Source organism: Meleagris gallopavo, chromosome 1 (assembly GCF_000146605.3).
Source record: "Meleagris gallopavo isolate NT-WF06-2002-E0010 breed Aviagen turkey brand Nicholas breeding stock chromosome 1, Turkey_5.1, whole genome shotgun sequence".
In the NCBI taxonomy this organism is placed as follows: Eukaryota; Metazoa; Chordata; class Aves; order Galliformes; family Phasianidae; genus Meleagris; species Meleagris gallopavo.
The window spans coordinates 153,036,019-153,054,541 of record NC_015011.2 but is presented as its reverse complement, the minus strand read 5'-3'; the positions used below and the strand labels follow the sequence as shown (position 1 = coordinate 153,054,541).

The 18,523-nt window shown below is 35.7% G+C and overlaps 1 long non-coding RNA gene across 1 annotated transcript in view; it reads left to right on the top strand.

Annotated features, from left to right (window-relative positions):
- The first annotated feature begins 2,802 nt into the window (after positions 1 to 2,802).
- Positions 2,803 to 18,523, top strand: part of LOC104917474 — a 34,527-nt gene continuing 18,806 nt past the window's right edge. The window contains exons 1-3 of the long non-coding RNA XR_004162588.1: positions 2,803 to 2,957; positions 10,360 to 10,432; positions 15,293 to 16,279. This is a non-coding gene — a long non-coding RNA (uncharacterized LOC104917474). The remainder of the gene's footprint in view (positions 2,958 to 10,359; positions 10,433 to 15,292; positions 16,280 to 18,523) is intronic.

The window sequence follows — 18,523 nt, the reverse complement described above, 5'->3', positions numbered from 1 at the left end:
TTTTAATATGGGTGGATGGAATGTTTAGAGAGCATATCAACACAGATTTACACATTGAAAATATATTAAATATGTATTAAAAAATGAGTACTTTGAGCCTATTTATTTCTCTACATGTTCGCAGGAATATGTGTTTTCCTGCCTGCCTCTGTTCTGAAAATTTATTTCATTTTCAGACATATCTGATCTAGTCCAAGTGGGAATTACCAGACATCACAGAAGCTTCCTCACCTCTTGGGAATCTGATTGCCTCTTTTTCTTACGCTGGTTCACTTTGTCCTCCAAGTAGGAATTCAAATGTCAATCATTTTTTGTTCAATTTCATGGGGTAAAATCACAAAAATGGCAACCAATCCAATTGCAAATTACTTGATGAATCTTCTTTGAAGAGTTGCCAATAATGCTAATCATCAAATGGTTGAATCCAGCTCTGTAGAAATGCATTTGTGAAGAACAGCAATCTCTGTGACTTTGACAAAGGAACTGCTGACTTGCCTCACTGTTTGTCTTTTGATGTGAAAGAGCAAATCGATTTATAGAGCTTTTGCTTGCAGATGTAGGATATGATTAGTATGCAGAAAGACCTTTCTACAGTGTCATTTGTTTATTTAGCTGCCTCTGCACTCAGCCCTGATTGTGTATACTTAATTAATGTATACAAAGCCAAAAGAAGTAAAATCCTGGAACCGTGATCATAGAATAGTGTACCGCAGGTCATTCGTCACCATGAAAATGCTATTTATATTTTATTGGCTACAAGGGAGAGAAATGCATACATTTAAAAAACTATTTCAAAAAGCCTTTATGTTTGCCAAAAGCAGTCAGTTACAGTTACACCAAAAAAAGTCAATGAAAGCTGTTCGATTTAGGTAGGAGGGTCTTCTTTTTTTTTTTTTTTTTCCCAGTGTTTAAATTTTTATTCCAAGCAGTCGTCAAGTCTTTATAAAAAGTATTTCCGATGCCTTCCTGAGGTCAAAGTACTCTGTAAAACATCCTGAGAGACCTGAATCATCCCATTCTTCAAGGCCTTCTCATTCTGTTATTTGGAAATTTTAGCTGAGAAAGAGTTTAAAGAGGAACGCAGAGGCACTGGAGACCTTCATGTCAATAATGAATGATCAATAGAAGTCACACACTAGAAAATTGACATTCAGTCAGCAATTCTGTGTTATTCATGCACATTTTACATTGTCTATTCAGGTTTGTTGTGGGGAAAGTACACACACATAGAAAGGCAGAAAAAAAAGTGGAAATAGAATATAAAATAATGGAATCCAGAGTGACATCTAGTGACATGTTGCATTAGAAGCATGAACATTTAATTGCTTAAAAATACTGATTTTACTAGTCAAACTAATTACAGCTTTCCAGAAAAGTTACTTTTAATGGTGTTACACAAGTTTCTATCAAATTGCTTTCTATATGCTTACAAGACTGTGTTCAAATTATCATTAAAATGTTTGCCTCTGTCGGTTATAAGCATCAACACAATCAGCAAACGATTTTTCCAACAAAAGCACTTTGTAAAGTTAATGTCACTAATGTTACAATGCTTGTTGGCACAGATTTACCTTATCAGTAACTTCCAAACCTTATCTGGAAGATCTCACATTCTTTTATCCTTCATCCATGAACACTGACTCAAAATCATGATCTACATTTTCAGATCTTTATATCATTTCTCAAGATGGCTGATCGCTGTCTTCAAAGCAAATTGCACTTAGCCTTCTGCTCTAAACTTTCCCATTGTGTTAACTAGGAGTTTCTGATCCCTGGATGTGATGGAAGAACGAAAGTGATCTGCAAGGAATGTTGAATAATACAGTGCTGACAGGAATTGTGTACAAACCCCTAAATACATCTTTTAAACAATGTTAAAAATGCATGGAAAAGTCATTTGAAATTCACTTTGTTGATATTATGCTTCATCTAATAGTAAATAATAGAAAACATTGCATGTGATTAAAATCTTTTTTTGGGTTTTAAGGTGAATGAATGTAGAGCTAATCTTAAGCAAATGGACTAAGTTAAATCCTTTCTTTTTCCACTTGGGTAAGAAATATTTATCATTTTTGCCTTTTAACTGGAATTACTGTAGCACAGAGAAGAATCAAGAGAAAAGATATCGTATTAAAAAAAAGAACAAGGGCAAGAGACTTGAACAAAATAAAGCTGTATTTTTTGTTATGCGATTATCTGTTTATCTTCTTCATACTTAATGAATTAAGATAAATTATCTTACAAGTATATTGCAATTATCACACAATGTTCCTATAATGAAGGAATCTTAGATTTTAAAACTGATGCATGGTACTAAGACCAGTACTATTTTCTCTGTTATGTTATGACTTTCTACCTTATTCTGTACCTACCTACTGAGATTTTTTTAAAATTTAACTTTCTTCTGGAGATAGTTTTCCTTAGATGGTCCTCACAGTTATTCTTATGCACTCGCAAATCTCAAAGGCGCAAATACACTATTAGTTTGTGTAAATGTTCAACTGCACAAATAAAAATTCTCAGACATTACTTTCAAAGAAGGTAATGCTAAGTAATAGCTGTAATTTACAGAGTGACAGTCTGTTATTATTCTTTTGTAAGACTAAACTTCAATGATTTTTCCCAGCAAGCTCAGGAAAAAATGGTTCACTCACAGTTAAGATGGTGAGAATATGGTTCCATCAAGAAACAAGAAAAAATGATGATCTTTTCAGAATCCAATGTGTTAATTTACCAAACAATCTTAAAAAGCATGTTTTTAACACAGAAACAAGAACATTGCAATTTTATCCACACAAACTAATACAATTGCAGATCTGTTCAAGAAGCTTTCCTATGACCTTCCTAACATATAAAATCTTTCCCTTCCAGACTGAGCTGGGAAGGATGTCATACTGATGGAAACACAACCACAGAAGTTGCTTCTTTTCATCTCAAAGTCCTGAATAGCTGTTGAAGTACTGTGTTACATATTGACTTTACTTTCTCCCTTTTTTTTCCTTATAATTTTTTCAGCCTTCTCTACTATTGTGTTCAGAATTTCTTCTTCCATCCTTTTCATTCCTTTCTCATTCCCATCTTCTCCAACTGCATTATGTTGCTTAGACTATGTTCTGGCAATTTTGTCCTACCTCCCTTGTCTACTCCAATCACTCTGATTAGTGCACGTACAAAACAAGGTACATAGGTTGCTCTGAAAGTAATACCTCCTATTTATTTTCATGGAAATTGCAATGTTTACAAGGAGTACAATAACATCATTTAGTACAGCAAATTCTCAACTACAAAACACTTTTTTTCAACACAATTACAGCCATTAGCTCTGAACTATTGTCAGCAATGAACAAGAACCTGCTTGCCAAGCTTGTAAAAATCTGGATGGCCATTTGGAATGTAGTTTGTCTTCCACATTGTTGTCACTGCTGCTGAAACACACCACTGCTGAAATTCCTCACTGTGCTCACATCCACTATTTGGTCCCCATGAGCATTGAACAAGTGTTGATGAATGTCAGTGGGTGCCATTCTCATCTACAAAACATTGTTTTTCAAAGTAGTCTCGCCATTAGCTGTGCTTTTTCTCCAGCAGTGAACAAGAACATGCCATGCTCATAAGTATCTGTGCCAATGGAAGCAACCCATTGTTTCACAGCTGCTATGATGGCATTTTTGCTAGGAAAATATTGCTGTGCAGTTCTTCTTTCATCAGCCTGAGTAGATTGAAGTCAGAAGGCAACAAATCTGGACAATATGGTGGGTGTGGCAGGACAGTTCAGCCAAGATTGGCAATGTGCTCCACAGTCTTCAAAGTGATACAGAGCCTGGATTTATCTGTTGCAGGAGAAGAGTTGTCTTTTTTGCTGATCGGACACTGGAAGTTGGAGACTTCAGCCTAGTCAGCATTGCAATGTAGTGGTCAGAATTAATGACTTTTCGAGATTCCCAGAAATTGAGATCACCCCTTCACTATGCCAAAAGACAACACACAAGACTTCATCTGCTGAGGGCTGTGTTTTGAACTTTTTTTTCAATGGGGATTGACATGTCACCACTCCATAGACTGCTGTTTTGACCCCATCTTATATTGATGACACCACATCTCAACACCTGTAATGATGTGATCCAGGAAACTGAATCCCAAGTCTGGATCCCAGGAAACTGGATTCCAACTGAAACCCAAGTCACCTTCAGCCTCATATTGGTTCAATAGGTCCTGACAGACTTGTATATGGTGTTCTTTCTATTCATGTGTGAGCATTTATGGGATCTATCTCACACAAACTTTGCAATATTCCAGTATTGTCATCATCATTTCAAAAACACTGAAACCAATATTCCTCCTTCTTCATTTTTTTTCTCCTTATGCTTTTGAATGTGGGGTGAAAACATCTGTTGCTCCTAGAAATTGTGCAGTGTTTGTTTCTCAGCTTGAGTATTTCCTGTATCACTCATTCTTAAACTCATTCTAACCACCAGAGTGGGAACTAGTTTTGGTGAAATGTACTCCTACTGCTTTGTTAAATGGAGCTACGAGGAATCCAAAGGGCAATATCAAAGAAGCAGACCAGAATAATTTTGTTCCTATAGAACAGTGTTTAAAGCAGTCTTATAGGATTGCTAATCAGCAAGGTTGGTGTTGACCTTTTGTTGGTTTGTTTTTTCTACTTCCCACATTTTTTGTTTCCCAGTGACTTTTAGGATTCTCAGGAATGCCATTTTTCCACATCCGTTATTTAGGAGAACAGTTTTGTAAGCATCTTCTAAACAAGGCTAATGTGTATGCACACTACATACTCTTGAAAAGAATAGCATCCCACAAAACACAACAGTAACTACTTTGGTTAAAACTGTTGTCAGAGAAAGAAGTTGTGATTCCCTTTTCCTTCGTACAATCAGTTAGTAAAACTTTTCCGGAAAGTTTTATAACATTGTGATGAATCAAGACATCAAAGTCAATAGGAGTGAGGAAAATGAAGAGATCAGAAATACTAATGATAACAAAACGAGAACTAAGAAACCAGTCCAGGAAAATCTGGAGACTCTCATGCCAGTAATTAGTCTAGTCTGTGATTTAAATACATGAAATGATTCCATCAGTTTGTTGTGCAAACACGTTGAGAACACTCCTCTTCTGGATTGAGTTTTATAAAGAACCCCAAGGCACCCAAGTCCTATTAATAATCCCAGTATTGCTCTACACCTTTTCAACATCTGAAAAATAATAAAGGCACATTGAGCTGGTATTTCCTGTTTAATGTTCATTATACATTGAGGAGGTATTGAGAAATAGTTTTTCTCCTGCAGTTATGAAAGAATTATAAAGGTCTTTCCTGAGTGAATGAAATAAGTGCAGATTTTGTGAGTCTGTGCCAAAATCTATTTAATTAGGTCATCATTCTTAGGAAAATAATGCACCAGCAGCTTCAGAGAAAGCGCAAGGCATGACATATTTGAATTAATTCTATTTAATTAAAGGAGCAACTTCTGAGGGTCTCAGATTTCAGGGGACAATTCAGTTGTTTCTGTAATTGCTGCTGCATATATCTTAAAGCTCAGATTTCTTGTTGCACTTGTTATTCTGCTTTGTGTTAGAAATACAAGGGATGCTCTGAAAGTAATGCCATCTATTTATAATGTTAGCCCACAACATCAGAGGCAGATATTGGTTGTATGGCAATAGAGGCTGAACCTTCCCACCTATATTCTGTCTCAGTTTGTTGTCATGTGACAGATAGCAGCAGAGGGGCAAAAAATGGTGTCTGATGTGGAAGTGTGTATGAAGCAAAGGTGTGTCACTGAATTACTCAATGTAGAAAAAATGGCACACATTGACATTCATTGACACTTGCGGAGTGCTAATGGAGACCAAACAGTGGATGTGAGCACAGTGAGATGGTGGGTGGTGCAAATCAGCGGTGGCAACAGCAATGTGAAAGGCAAGCCATATTCATGATGACCATGCAGATTTCTAGGAGCATGGTGTGCAGGCTCTTATTCATCACTGGAAATAATGCACAGCTAATGGTGGTGACTATGTTAAAAAAATGGTGTTATGTAGCTGAGAATTTGCTTTATCAAATAGTGTTATTGTGCTCTTTGTTGTAGTTTCCATAGAATTAAATGAGAGGCGTTACTTTCAGAACAACCTACATCATTTCTGATTGCTGCAAAAACCAGTGTGTATGTTTGTAAGGCTGGACTTACTTCTGTTTCTACTGATCTATGAGCACTCTCACTATCTTGCTTTGGTAGCTTTGGGAATCGTAATAATAGCTGTACTGAAGGAACCAAATGTGGCAGCACTTACTCCTGGATAACACGTATAAAATAAAAATTCCCTTGTTAAAGTAATGTTTGGAAATGAGCAGTTTAGATGTTTTTTCACATAGCAGGATGGAAGTTTCTGAGTTTTGAATAAAAGACCAAAGAAAGTAAAAAGAAATTGCATTAGGAGTAAAAATTACATTGCTTATTATTTAACTTTCACAGATCTTCACATCAGGGTCACACACACAGCAGTCTGCATGCAAGTATTTTGGTGGTTCATTTTCTCCCATTGGATATTGCAGCTTGGCACCGAATCTTTTCTCCAGCACAGATTTGGCTCAGCATTCTCACTCTTGACCAGAAAGAAAGCAATAACTTCTCTATGTATCCAATTCACATTTTGTTTTAAAACAAGACCATACAAAGAATGAACAGTGGTGATTAACATTAGAATAAAATATGTGAATATATTTCAAGAAAGGAAAAACAAGCTTTTCACACCAAACAGAACATTTCTGCCAGTTGGATAAGTGCCTCCTTGGAATTACCTGACTTCTGACATTTTGTAGAGAGCATGAATGTAAAAAGGTGTTATTTACCTTATCGTATGTCAACAGGAATAATAGCTTTTAAAGCAATATATGTTGTTCTCACTGATGGTCTATTTCTATATGATAGTTTTATTGCTCAAACAACAAAATTAGAAGCATTAAATAGTACTATATTTAAGAACAAAAGAAGTCATAAGGTTTCTAAAACAATAATTCTTTTATATGGGAATGATAACAGAATAGGTTACTCTAACAGGACAATTTTGAAAGAATAGAATTCTCTGTGTAGGGTTTTTCTTTTTCTTTTGAAGATATGAATTTAAATACAAACAAGCCAAAAACAAAGAAAGCAATTTAAAAAATGAGTTCAAAGCAGGCTGCTAGACAAACTAAGGTCTTCCTTTCCAATAAAAGTCATTCCAAACTTCGGATTTTAAGAGCAGGTCTTACTGAACTATATCCAAAAATGCTGCAAGTACTCCCATGATATTGTAAGCCCCAAATTAGAGACAAGAGAAAAAATTTTGAGTAGTTTAATGGTGCCCTCACCCCTTAGCTTTTATCATTCATTTCTTCTTCTAAATGTATACAATTACATTTTAAGATATTCTTTAGGAGAAGCTTGGTGTAATTGTTGTTATGATCCTGTTTAATAATGCCATGAGAAACAAAACAACAAAACAAAATAAAATATCCCTCCTTAAAGTGTAAGTCAAAGGCTATCCACATGGAAGACTGAAAAATAATCAGATTTTGCATTCCATCCTTTCAACAATACAACTGCTCTTTCAAATATGCTTTGTTGTTTTCTTTTAATTCACGAAAATTAATCTTATAGATGTAGGCGCCAGATTTGCATTAATTAAAACTCCACTGTAGAAGCCAGGCTTAATTGCAATCAAATTTGCTTAATTATGCATGGCAAGAGATTCCCAAATGAGAAAGGTTTTAGTAAGGATTTTTGTTTTTTATACTGACAAAATAAATTGAAATTGTCATTTTTTGTGTTTTATGTAACACTTGTAAATAATTTGTGGAGCACCTTAAGTCTTCTATGTAAAGCAATGTTATTGCTTAAGTAATTATAACAATCTGCATTTTTCATTGTTAATTGTGGGTGTCAGCCTCATTAATTTTAATTTACAGCCTGTAATGAAATTAAGAAAATTTTGTGCTGATCTGCTGAAACTTGTCTTACAGAAAGTTACTTAATAAAACTGAAGTTCAGAAAAGTAAGGGATTCATTCTTGCATTGTCAAGACAAGTAAAAAATGTTCATTTTTCTCAGAAGTTTCACTTCTAATTTTAAATCAATATCTAATAAAGCAATTTGTGTCAGAAAGTTTGAGCAAGTTCAGTCTGCAATTTTTTTACTTCAAAGAGCAATTACATAGAAAGTAGACATAATATGTAGTTTTATTGCCAACAGATATGTCACTACACTCAAAAAATTTATTATAACCCTATTCTATCACTCATGCATTTTTACTCTATCTGTACATTACTTGATCAGCCAAATAACTTAACACACTATGTTCTGAACACTTAAATAGACAAAAATAACACGAAATCACAGGGTAGCACATAAGCACCACACAAACACAGTTGAGCAAGTGGAAATAAGTAGCTTCCGTATTTCCGCTACAACTACAAGAAAACTTAACAAAACAAAGCTTGAGATCCATGAGTTAAAAATGTAATGTCCTATAAACTGCTTCTCCTGGACTGGGAGAAGGATATGCTGTGCTGCAATTCTGATCTTCCCAGCTTACGTGAACATGAGCATGACTGCTACTCTGACCCTCCTTTGCTAAACTCTGCCTGTAAGCATCAAAGAAAGAAAGCTGAAAATCAAGCCAAAGCTTGTATTCAGGTTCAGTGCTTTTTTTAAAAGACTAAAAAAGTGACTCTTAGATCCATTTATTACTGCTTGGTGATGACATTTATTGCTAATCTGGGATCCTTAACTTAGATGTTCATCACTCTGTTCATGAGAGAGGATTAAGAGTACCTAAGAGGGTAAACTTTAAACTTTTCAACTATATAGGAGAATATAAACTTTCTTATCATTTTTTGATAGTGGGAACTCAAATCTTTCAAATCTTGTTGCTTCCCTTTCAGGGAAAGCTCCAGATTCAAGACAAATAGAGTTCCAAGTGTGTTAGTTTCCTGTGATCAAGACTTTCTCTACAAGGGAAGTTCAGCTCTCCTGTTTAAACAAATACTCTTCTTTTTTCATAGGAACAACAAAAGCATAAAGAACCTTCCAGATTCATTTTAAATTGTTAAAATAACAATTATTTCTTGTGAAGAAAAAAATCAAGTAATGCATTCAAGATTACAGTGTAGTATTAATAAAGATTTACTCTTCGAATAGTCTTGAATAGTTCTTTTATCTCAGTGAGGTGTTTTTGAATATCTGAATTATTAAAAATTGTTAAAAGTTAACATTTTAACAACATTGATAGGACGAGGGGAAATGGCCTCAAGTTGTTCCAGGGTAAGTTTAGACTGGATATCAGGGAACACTACTTTACAGAAAGGGTTGTTAAGCACTGCAGTAGGCTCGCCAGGGAGGTGGTTGAGTCACCATCCCTGGATGTGTTTAAAAACCTTTTGGATATGGTGCTCAGGGGCATGATTTAGCAGAGCGTTGTTAGGGTAGTATGGTTAAGTTGCGGTTGGACTTGATGATCTTTGAGGTCTTTTCCAACATGAGTAATTCTATGTTTCTGTGATTTTTAAAATATGAAATTATATTGGAAATTTAAAAAGGGCTTCACACAAAATACAATATCTACAGTACTGTGATATTCAGGATAGCTGAAAAGCACTGAGGTCTCAAAGAGAAAGAAAATTCCAGTGTGATGAAAGTTTCCAGTCAACTGTCTCTTAAGCTTTAACAAAGTAATAAGTATCCAAGAACAACCAATTCTGTAAACCTAAGGCCATGTATGTTTTATTTCTGTAATATTTTATCTTCTTTTATAATAATAGAAAAGTAAATTCTAAACATACAGCAGTGTCTAGAGGCTGATTTTTAAAAGTTCAAATAATAGAAGAAAGATTTTTTCATTCTGTTGCCTCACACCTAAAATTCAGTCATGTATTATTTACTTTCTTCCCAAATGCACTCACTTCAATATCAAGATTCCTCACAGGACACATTCATTTCTCTTTCCTCGTTGCCAAAATGTTTTTTTTTGTTGTTGTTTTTTTGTTTTTTTGTTTTTCTGTACGATTTTGAAACTTCTACGAAATTTAACTTAGTAAGAATCTCTGCTTGCATTTTCTGTGGCTCCTTTATTTACATTTGCCTTTTAATATATTCATGCTTTTTCTTTTCAAACTTCATCCTTTCAAACTAACTTTCTTTTCCTCTGTTCTGCTGAGTTTGCATCATTGTCCCAGTCATGCAAGAAAACAGAAAGATATGGCTTAATTAGACTTCAGCTATATTAATTTAATGTATCTGGGGAGTATCCAGCAGCAATTTCTACAATCCAGGTCATAAATTTTTCATTAATTATTTTCTCTTATAGGAGGACTGCCATCAGCATCCAGTTGTTCTTGTAGCAGCCTTGGCAAATGAACCACCACTGCCTTTAAATGACAGTAAGGAAATTTTCTCTTTATGATAGGCCTAGAGAACCCTGCTTCCAGTTATCACATCCTTTTGAGGATGCCTTCTGGTAGATCAAGTAACTGAGATATATTTTGACATATAAGAAAGGCATATGATGGAAGGGACAATTTTAGCTATATGCCCTACACAGATTTACAAGATTGGATAGTTGATCTGAGCTATCCAGAGATGCTTCCTCCACATGAATCGCAGATCTCCAAAGTCTGTGAAGGAAGGTGAAGGTGATGCTTAAAAGAGTTAGACATCATTTCCCAAGGTAGCGTACTGAAAGAACAAAACAAAACAAAAAACAGAAGAGGATTCTGGATCCAATTATGGTATTGCAGATTTCACCTCCGAACCTCCCTTTTGCTCATCCTTATACTCTCAGGGCTCCTTCCTGTTTTCATGTATAATGGAAAATATCCATTGTGGATTTGCTTATCATTCCATTTAATTGGTATTAAGAGGTATTCACTGTTACGATCCTTTAAATATTTACATTATGCTTTGGATAAAAATTTATTACATGATATAAAATATAATGCAAAAAATCCCAAAGGAACAGAAATGACAGAAATTGAAAAGTTGTGGGTAGTGGTTGTTGATTTCTTAGCATGCAAAGACACTTCTCAAATACATAAAAATATTTAAAATATGCATATAGTTCGCACATATTACATATTATATAATAGTGTATAAATATGTTATATGAGGGATGCTCCAAATGTAGTGCCTCCTATTTGTTCAAGTGGCCTACAAAGTCAGAGGCAAACACTGTTGGTATAGCAGTAGAGGTTGAATCTTCCTACTGATATTCTGTTACATGTTGTTGGCCATGTGACAGATGGCAGCAGAGGGGCAGTCTGACAAAATGGCGTCTGACATGGAAGTGTATATGAAGCAAAAGTGTGTCACTGAATTCCTCCATGCAGAAAAAATGGCACACATTGACATTCATTGACACTTGCAGGGTGTTGATGGAGACCAAGCAGTGGATGGGAGATCGTGAGGCAATGGGTGGTGCATTTCAGCAGTGGCAACAGAAGGGTGAAAGACAAGCCACGTTCAGGATGGCCATGCAGATTTTAACAAGCGTGTATGCAGGTTTCCATTCATCAGTGGTCAAAATGCATAACTATTGCAGTGACTATGTTGAAAAGTAGTGTTATTGAGAATTTGTTCTGCCAAATAGTGTAATAGTGTTCTTGTGCTCTTTGTAGCTGGTGTAGCTTCCATGGAAATAAACAGGAGGCATTACTTTCAGAGCAACCAATACGTAATGCATATAAAATAAAATATATACTTATATATAAAATTATTGGCACCTGACTCAAATAATTTGTGATCTGAACAATTGAAAATTAGTATGGCAGGGGAAGAAATAACCAGGAAGATGTGAAAGGAACCTCTGTGCTTGTATTCTGCTCTTTGGCATTGTCTTCTTGTACATAGTTTTCTACTCAAACTGAAAATAGAAATGGAAAGCATAACCTAGTAAAGTAGATGAGTCTTGGAACATATTCATGATACAGAATATACCTGACTTACCACTTTACCATTTTATTAATCAAAAATCTGAAGGCTATATATTCTTTACTAATTCAAAGATATTTTAATTAATTTTTCACATTGATCTGTAGTAAAACAGTTGCAAATGTTCTTTTCAGCGTGCTGAAAATCTGTAGCAGAGGTTTCACAGGATTTGCAAGAGATTTTAAATGATGTCTGAATCTGACTTCCAACTTTATGTTTGAACTGTTAGTGGTTTTAATGGAGGAAGGTCTTTTCAGTATGCAGTAAAACCAAGAATGTTATTAATCTCACGTGTTATAAAAAGTATAGAATTAAAACCAAGCAGTAATAATCTAGGCTTCTAATATCCAGCACCTAAGCAAGTTTCCTTCTTAAATGAATAGTAACTGTACTTGTGTACCTCAAAGGTCTACTCAATTGTGACACTGCTTTCTGGTATATACAGAGAATGTCAATAGGAAGAAAAATGACATTAGGAAGTGATTTCCACTCTACATTCAATATGCAAGATATTTTTGCAATGTTTCTTATGACTTTTTAGTCTGTTGTCTGGTAATAAACTTTAGTTTTGTTAAGAGTCACTAAAGGAACTGGGGCTGTTTATTCTAGGGAAGAGGAGGCTGAGGGGAGACCTTATTGCTCTCTTCAAATACCTGAAAGGTGCTTATAGCAAGAACAGGGTTGGTCTCTTCTCACTGGTGACAGGTGACAGGATGAGGGGAAATGGCAAGTTATGCCAGGGGAAGTTTGGGTTGGATATCAGGAAAAACTTCTTTACAGAAAGGGTTGTTAAGCACTGGAATAGGCTCCTCAGGGAGGTGATTGAGTCACCATTCCTGAATGTGATTAAAAAATTTGGATGTGGTGCTCAGGGACATGTGGTGCTCAGGGACATGATTTAGTGGAGGGTTGTTAGAGTTAGTATAGAATGGTTAGGTTGTGGTTGGACTCAATAATCTTTGAGGTCTTTTCCAACCTGAGCAATTCTGTGATTGTCAGAGCAGGAGTAAGAGCACAGTACAAAATAAGTTAGGCTATGGTTTTCTACCTCATCATTATCTTTTCATTGTACATCCCTGTCCCTCTCCATTTCCTGAGCACCAGGACAAGTTCAGCCTCTCATTTCTGACACAGCCAAATTCCATTTTGCTGTCCTGGCTAAAGCAAGTCATGTCAGCTCTGCTTATAGTCTCCTGTAAAACATATAATCTTTAGTCTTTAAGCATACAGATGCTTACTTAGTAATAGTAATGTTTTGTGAGGTGCACGTGCACTTCAGTAGTGCATATAACAAATTACAAATCTGAAACCTTGGGTCTATAGTTCTTACATTTTGACAGTTACCAGCATGGTAAGAGAAATATTCTTGACTAATTGTAATATCTTCATATACCCTGTATAAACCAGCTTAGCAGAGTACAAATTTGTCCTGGATATATAAGGAAGAATACCAGCAACTTTCTTTTCACTTGGGCTAGCATTTAAACATATTTTCCTGTCATTTTTCTTTCTGTTTTCAAAACTGTTGGACAATAATGACTGAGGAAAGTGAGTGAGCAGCAGAAAAACTAAAAAGAAAGAGAGAAAGGGGGAAAAACAAGTAGAAGGAAAAAAATCTTCTTTGGAAGGGAGGACTGGCATTTTTCTTTAATTCTTTAATTATCAGTGGGTACACTGATAAAGAGTCCTATTTCAAAACTGTGACTTAATGACAAGTTGATGTGTAATACTTTGCCTGAAGACCCAGACAACATCGTTAAGAGAGAGACAAGTAAATTGTAGGTAAGAAATAAAAATAAATGTTTCCACACCTCTGACATAACTGTAAAAGTTAAAAGGCTACTGATAAATTGGAGACAAATGACTATTGTTCTGGCAGAATACGAAATCTTAACTCATTTTCAGATAACAATATTGCCAGCTCTTGCAATTTTATTATTAGTCTCATGATATTTGATGCTTTTCTTAAAGACCTAGTACCTAGATTTATGCTAAGAGGCTATTAACTTTCATTAAAAATATCATGTTTCCAGTGTTCCCAGTCCTGATAACTAAGCAGAAAAAATTAGAACATTTCCTAAAACTAAATGGTAGAAGTCAAACAAGTTATTAAAAAAAAAAAAAAAAAAAAAAGCAAAATAAAAATGAATTCAGGAAGTTTTACTCATGATTTCTGCATATTTGGCAATGCTATATCAAATATAATTAAGTTATAGATTTACTAGATAATAAAAATTACAAACCTGATAAAAAGATTCTGTTCTAAGAAAGCAGAACATGCTGAAAATAGGCCAAAAATAAAATTGAGAAAGATTTCAATTAGCATAGGAAATTTTTACTTTTTGTTGCCTTTAATGAATGGTTCTTCATAGCTTTCCAACAACAACAACAGAAGACTAATTTTAAAAACTTGTTTTCAGAAACTCTCTTGCTCTATTGGCAGCAAACCCAACATACAACTATAATTTTCACCTCTTAGGGAACCATGCCTTGCATGTTGTTGAATTCCTGTCCATCACCATTTTAAAATCCTCAGGCTTCGGGGATTTGATATTGTTCAAGTGGCATAAGGCCACACTCCTAAAAAGACAAATTGAATAAACATTCTTTCTATTAGTACCAGTTTTATTAAGTTGTAGTCAGCCAGTTGCCAAATGCAATCATTTACTCTGATCCCAAATGCCTTTTGATAGGGACAGTCACTAAAATAATATGTCATAGAAACCAACTCTGCTTTTTGCTACAGTCTGTTCTGACATGGGTATAGACATGTGAATTGTTCAGACATCATGCAAGTTATGAAATCAGTTCAAGTTGTTTTGATAAAGGGATGGGAGCTCTGGAAACAAACTATACTATATGTTTCAATCCAAATGAGTATGACCTCAACAGAATGTGCAGCTTTATTGAGGTTTACAAGAAATCAAACGAATTACCTATATTGTTTGGTACTTTTTCAGTTTCAAAACAAATAAACAAACAAGCACACATACAAACAGACACACGTAGACCAACAAAAAAAAAAAAAAACAATCAAAGAAATACCATAAAAACACTGCAATTCATAGACTCTTCCAGTCAAATGAGTATCTTTTCCTGTTGTTACTTCTCCTGCAACATTTTGAAATATTCAAAATCTGTAATTTATACTCACCATAGTTAACTACAATACCATCTAAGTTTCCAGAGCATGTACAAATCATTTTAATTATCATGGCAATATTCCGCTGTGTGCACTCTCTGGGCACATCTATTTTTGCTGCATTGACACTATAGCTGGTCCTTACCACATGACTTTTTGGACATGGCCACAGAAAGACTGAGGTTGGAAGGGACATCTGGAGACCATCTGGTCCAGGCCTCTGCTCAAGCAAGGCCATCTAAAGCTGATTGCCCAGGACCACACCCAGTCGATGTTTGAAGATCTCCGGGAAGGAAAAATACTCACAGTGTAAGTTTTTCATCTATATTTGCTTATCAGTGCCTGAAAGCCTTATAAGACTTAAACCAGAGAAATCTGGTAATTCCATGATCAAAACCAGATAGCTAACTAAAAAAATATCATAATCATGAAATTTGGCAGCTAAATCAAAACTCCAGTTCTGTAGGCTGTTGTAGCTATATTGTCAACAGAGTACTGTGATTCATTCTGTGATTCATACTGCTGAGAGAAGGCCCAAATTCCCACCTATCAGTCATATATTCTAGCCAGAGCAATCCATACATTCTACCTTGGTCTGTAACACTTTAGTCCCAGTAAAATAATGGCTGGGGAAGCTTCTGAATGAATTATAGCTTCTTGTTCCAGGTAGCTCCAGCATCTTGCTCTGGCTTCACCCTGTAAGTATGCTTGGAGAACGAATTATCCTTTCACTTTTTCCCAATTACTATTAATTAACAGCAGTTTTTTATCTATGACTTTTCTGAGTCAGACTGAGAACATCTTTATGGCAGGAATCATAAGTCCTTTCCATCTACGAAGAAGAGGACAAATTTTTTGTAGGTCTACTGGCCATGCACTGTCCATAACTCTGTGTTATTCTGTCCCAGTTATTCTGATCACTGTCTGATCTCTACTTTCAGGGATAAGGAGAGAGGAGGAACTCTGCATTTACTATATTCCATCACTGGTGAGACAGAACATCTTTCTGGAATCAGTGAATCCCTTCTCATCAACTTCTTGTTTGACCTACCTGCAAATATACTATTTGGATATTGTTTCTCAGTCCTTCTAACCCCTTTTCTCTCTGGACCCTACTGGAATCAAATAGTCTTCCCTTCCTGAAATACGCCTTCCTCAGGTAAACAAAACATCATAAGCTCTCCTGTTTCTTTCCCTCTTTAACCAGTGTTTTTTTACACAAGACTCCACAAAGGAATGGGTTAATGTGGCTGACCTAGAACAGTTTTGCTCTCTCTATCTCTCATAGGAGACAGGGCCTTAAGAGACAAAGACACTTGATCTCTTGGAAGGGATCAAGTAGTAAAACTGTGCTTCGTGAAAAAGGTTTACAAAGTCTTCTAATCTCAGTTTAAATCTAAGATTTCAAGAATCATCCTTTTCCTGTCTTTTCATCAATTAGAAATAAGATATACATAGATGAAAATTAGATTTCTTGACATTTATTACTAAAGAAATAAAGATAGAAAGTGCAAGAATTGTCTGAATTATCCTAGAAGCTATAAATATTTCAGCACCGTGAAAGAAATAACTTGAGAAAGCTCCTTCTCCTTGCTATTTTTATGAGAAGATACACTGATTTTTTTTGAAAGTGAAAATTCTTCAAAAAATATTTGACCCTCTGAGCAGCTTAAAAACAAATCACACTGCATCTTTAATAATCACAGCATTTCCGGAGAACCTGGACATTGTCAGCATCTTTCTTATATTTTTAAAAGTATTTAGGGGAGATCTTGAGAATTATCATTTGTTACAGTGACTGAAAATCAAGTAGACAAAAAATAGTGGAACATTTGGGAAATTATATATTGGCAAGAGAAAAAACAACAAGCTTTCTGTAACAGAAAATTGTGCCTCACTAATGCATTAGAAAGTTCTGAAAATATTAATAAGCCAGTAGATGAACGTGACCCAGTGGACATAATTTACTTGGATTTCAAAAAGCTTTAGAAAAGGTCTCTCATAAAAGAATATTAAAGATAATAAATAACAATGAAGTAAGGGGCAAAGGCTTGTCATGGATTAAAAAGTGATTAAATGATAGGAAATAAATAGTTATAACCTCAAAGAATAGATATATTAATAACTGCGTGTCTCAGGGGTTAGCACTACAATTGAGTTAATGTATTTTTTTCATCATTTGGAAGAGTAAGTGGATTGCAAGGTGGCCGAGTTTGCTGATGGCAATGTACTATTGAACATGTAAGCACTAATCCAACCTTCTAGTCATTGTGTCAGTCTGAAAAGCAGTCTGTACCAACCTGAAAATCACTGAGGGCAGGAATCCCAGTGAATACCACAACAGGATGTCACCAGCACACTGAGACGGAAGGAAAAAAAAATAATTTGTCTGCATATCAGATGATCAGCTTATCTCAAGACTCCAGTAATGACTGATTACTTTCTGGCTAATCTTAGTTAGGAACTGGGACAGAGAAAAGTGTTCACTTGGCCACCATACTGCAATTTTTTCTGATATGCCCTCTGTACACAATCTCCTGTAAAATCTGGAGTTTTTCTGCACAGTTGAAGAAAGTTGAAATCATACTTGTAGGACTCAAAATCATGTGTTAACCCTATGAACAGAAACTGTGTTTTTATTTCATTTATGGTTAACTTTGAATGTTTATTAGCCATAGCATCATGAGCGATCTCATGCAATAGCTTTTCACCTTACGATAGAAATCAAGGAAAGACGTTAGCACCAGAACTAAATATTCTGGTTAGAGTTTCCACTACTCATAAACTATCCCTATCACCCATCAGTAAGGATCAAGTATTCCAGGTCTTAGTCCCAGGAGTTTCATATCCCCGAAGAATTGCACTGGTTGATCCATCAGAGAGTTTACTGGAAAAGATGACCGTTGTAGTGATGTTAAAAAAAAACAGTTCCATTCAGCATCAGAAAAAAATTAGCCTACTCATTACCAACAATAGTTTCCTATGGAAAACAGTAATAACTAAGGAGTTGGAGTGGGTCCAGGAGAAGGCCACAAAGATGGTGAGTGAGCTAGAGCAACTCTCCTATAGGGACAGGCTGAAAGAGTTGGGATCTTCAGACTGGAGAAAAGAAGGCCCCAGGGGGACCCTATAGCAACCTGCCAGTACCTGAAGGGGGCCTACAGGAAAGCTGGGGAAGGACCTTCTATAAGGGCAGGTAGCAATAGGATGAGGGAAAGTGGCTTTAAACTGGAAGAGGGTAGATTTAGACTAGATACTAGGAAGAAATTCTTTACTGTGCGGGTTATGACGCACTGGAACAGGTTGCCCAGAAAGGCTGTAGATGCCTCTTCCCTGGAGGCATTCAAGGCCAGGCTGGATGGGGCTTTGAGCAACCTGGTCTAGAGGAAGGTGTCCCTGCCCC